The sequence below is a fragment of the Ricinus communis genome, chromosome 6 (genome assembly GCF_019578655.1).
Source record: "Ricinus communis isolate WT05 ecotype wild-type chromosome 6, ASM1957865v1, whole genome shotgun sequence".
NCBI classification, from domain to species: domain Eukaryota; kingdom Viridiplantae; phylum Streptophyta; class Magnoliopsida; order Malpighiales; family Euphorbiaceae; genus Ricinus; species Ricinus communis.
Window position 1 is genome coordinate 5,405,016 of NC_063261.1, and position 3,669 is coordinate 5,408,684.

The following is a 3,669-nucleotide window of genomic DNA, read 5'->3' on the forward strand; positions in this document are numbered from 1 at the left end:
GAGAAAGTTGTGTTTGAAAAGTTTTATAGGCATGATGGATATTTGTTTAAGGAAAAAAGCTTATATGAGCCTATGTATTATTTGCGTGAGCTACTTGTAAGAGAAGGTCATAGAGGTAGGTTAATAAGGGTATTTTGGTTGCTAAGACTTTGGATATTTTAGATAAACATTTCTTTTGGCTTAATATGAAACTCAATAGGTGTATTACATGCAAGCAAGCCAAATTTAAGGTTAAGCCTCAGAGGTTATACATGCCATTACCTATTCCTAGTGCACCTTAGATTGATATTTCCATGGACTTTATGCTTTGTTTACCTAGATCTAGGAGTGGTAAGGATTCTATATATGTGATTGTTGATAGGTTTTGAAAGATGGCTCATTTCATTCCATGTCATAAAAAACCAATGATGCATCACATGTTGCTGATTTGTTTTTCAAGAAAGTTATGCATTTACATGGAATGCCTTATATACTTATGTTAGTGATAAAGATGTTAAGTTCTTGAGTTACTTTTGGAAGAATTTATGGTGAAAGTTAAGTACTAAACTCTTATTTTTTACTACTTTTCATCTACAAACTGATGGTCAAATGGAAGTGATAAATAGAGCTTTGTCTATTTCATTGTGTACTATCAGTAAGAAGAAACTGAAAACATGGGTAAAATGTTTGTTGCATGTTGAATTTGCTTACAATAGAAGTGTGTATTCAACTATTAAGTATTCACCTTTTGAGATTGTTTATGGTTTTAATCATTCAACTCCATTAGATTTACCTTATTTGCCTATGCATGAGGGGCTCATTGCGACCGTCCGTGGTAGGCCAAATGGCCAAAGTGCGAGTTCAAGAAGCGGCGATGGCGGCGTGGGAGGCGAGGAGGCGTCAGCTTCCTTGCCAGTGTGTGCGTTCCCAGCGTCAGTAGCTACTGTTCTTGGTGGCGATCGACTCCCCTCTGCCTGGGCTTCATTTTGGCGGTGGTGGTGTCGCAAATGGTGGCCGGAGTTGGTAGTTGCGGTGGAGAGAGAAAGTGGGTGGCAGTCCGGGGTTTTTGGCATTTCCGGCGAGTGATGGATGATCGGAGGGCATATCCGGACTCTCCTCAGCCCAAGCTTTCCAATGGCAATGATTTTGTGGCGATCAGACTCGTTTGAAAATTGACGGCCGAGATCATCCGTAAATCTCTCCAGATGATTGGGGGTCGGATCGGAAGATCTGAAGCTGGAATCGTCATCAACGTGTCGTCTCGAGTCCGTTGGTGCGTTCGGATCGTCGATCAGACTCCGGCGGCTGGAGGCGAGTCGACAGAGCGATCAAGCGTCTCAGTAATTCTCTAGCCCGTTGATTTTAGAATTCATTGGTAAAATTTATGTGTTTATTTGTGGTGTTGATTATTAGAAAAATTATGTTAAGTTTATTAGTTAAAATAAATAGTTTGTCGGACTGTCTGCCATTAGTCGTGATTTGTGATGTGTGGCGGAGTCGGAAAAAATAATGAAGTCTTGGGGACCCGACTCCCGTTAAAATAAATTGTTGAAATATTTGAAGTGTTTTCTGGCATGTCCTAGACTCGTTTTACAGGGGGTAAACGTCCGTGTTTAAGGGAGGTTCTGCCGAATTTTCGGTAGAATTTACCCGAGTCGAATTTTTAGACAGTGAGTCCTAGGAATCTAGACCTAAGGTTAATTGTCAAATGTTTCAATGTTATTGATTAAATTGTTTTTTGTGATTAGATAATCCGTCAGTTCGGCTCGCTCTATCCGAGGCATCGGAGCAGAGCTAGGAGGTTGTCAGGTCTGTGAGTTAAAGTCATATATTTGTTCACCTGTCATGCTAAGATTTTTACGTGATAGTTTTGATAAATAATTTAATATTTTAATTATTTATTTAATTACTATTCATATATGTTTCATTTACTGTATTATGGTTTGTGTTTTCGTGTTGGCTCGGGATGGGACGGTTGTAGAACATGCTATTTGATGAGTTGCACCGGTATGAATCAGAGACAGAAAATAAAGGGGTAAAGATTTGTAAATTTTTAAAAGGTAAATTTAGGACTTGCCCTAGTCGAGCATTACTCTCTGGGTTGAGTAGAGTGAGTTTGCCGGAGTAAAGGTCCCTGGTCGAGCATTACTCTCTGGGCGCCGGCTTATTTGGAAACCTAAGTGACCACACTAGAGTTAAGGACCCTGGTCGAGCTTCGCTCTCTGGGCGCCAGTCTTATTAGAATAAGAGAGCCTAAAGGCTAAGACTGATAGTGATAATTAAGTGACCGGACTGGAGTTAAGGACCCTGGTTGAGCTTCGCTCTCTGGGCGCTAGTTCTGTTGGAATAAGAGAGTCGAAATGTTAGTGTTGGGATTAGGGTTCTACTGAAGTACTACGTCCCGTAGTATGTGAAAGTTATTTTTATTTAAGCATGGCATGACACGTATATTTTTGCATGACTTAATGTTTATTTCAAATTAAATAATTGTGTTATTGAAGTTTTTGAAATTGTTTTTGGAAATATGATTTTAACTCACTCTTGAGACTTATAGTCTTATTTTCACTGTTTTTCAGGTGATTGTTAGTCTTACCGCAGTTCTCATCTAGCAACCCGACTCCTTCATCTAGCAACCCGACTCCTTCATCATCGGGTTGATGTAATTGATTTTGGTATGCTTGACTTGTAAAATTTTAGATTCTCCGCAGTACAAATATTAAACTTATCAGTTGTAATTTTATGTAAATTCAGCTCTTGCCTAATTATGCTGGCAGACTGAATTAAATATGTAGAATTTGATGATTAAGATTAATTGTGAATCAGTGCTTTGGACTGAGTCCGAATTTCAATTTGTTTGAGTTAGTGAATGGTCAGGCTTATTACGGGATTCGGTGGCGTTACGCCTACCCATTCCCTAATGCCGGTCACAGGCCCACAGGTCGGGTCGTGACATGAATGTTAGTGTTACTTTCGATGTTGGTGATTTAACTCTCTTTGATGCTACTTCAGATTTAAGCACAAATCTTTTTGAGGGGATGGAGAATGATGGAATCCCAAAGCCTAAGCACCAAAATAGCATCCAAGACAAGAGAATCAAGCTCAAAGCCAAATGATCCATTGTTCATTAAGGGAGGTCCAATCACAAGAGCTAGACCTAAGAGAATGAATGAGGTCTTAAATGGGCTTATTCAGAATATTTTGGCTAGTCATAACTCTATAAAGTTTGAATTTTTTTTTATACTAATAGGCCTTTTTAATAATATGTAATATAATACATGTAATGAGACATATTAGCTATACATTAGATTAAAATATACATTAAATTTTTTATTTATATTATAAAATATTTTATGTGAATAAGTAAAAATATTAAATATTGTATTAATTTTATTAATAAAATAATAAAACAATTTATTTAATTGTTTTAAAAATTGTAAATTAGTACTTTCAAAAGAGATATAAAGAATAAGTTGTTTAATTTTTGTTAAATATAATAAAAGTATTATTCACCTTAAAAATAAGAGTTGTTTTGGAAAGCTATAAACTAGAACTGATGTAAACTGGAATTGTTCAATGTTCTAACAACTATCAGTTGTTCAAAATAAAATTAACTAAACGTTTTGTTATAGCTTCTGAGATGAAAAGCTATTGGCTGTTTTCTAGCAACTTTGCTATACATCCTCCAAGATT

At 36.9% G+C, this 3,669-nt stretch overlaps 1 long non-coding RNA gene across 1 annotated transcript; it reads left to right on the forward strand.

Annotated features, from left to right (window-relative positions):
- Positions 1–874: 874 nt before the first annotated feature.
- Positions 875–3,323, forward strand: LOC112536054. The gene is made up of 3 exons (XR_003080124.2): positions 875–1,319; positions 2,556–2,651; positions 2,989–3,323. It is a non-coding gene; the product is annotated as an uncharacterized LOC112536054 (long non-coding RNA).
- The last annotated feature ends 346 nt before the right edge of the window (positions 3,324–3,669 follow it).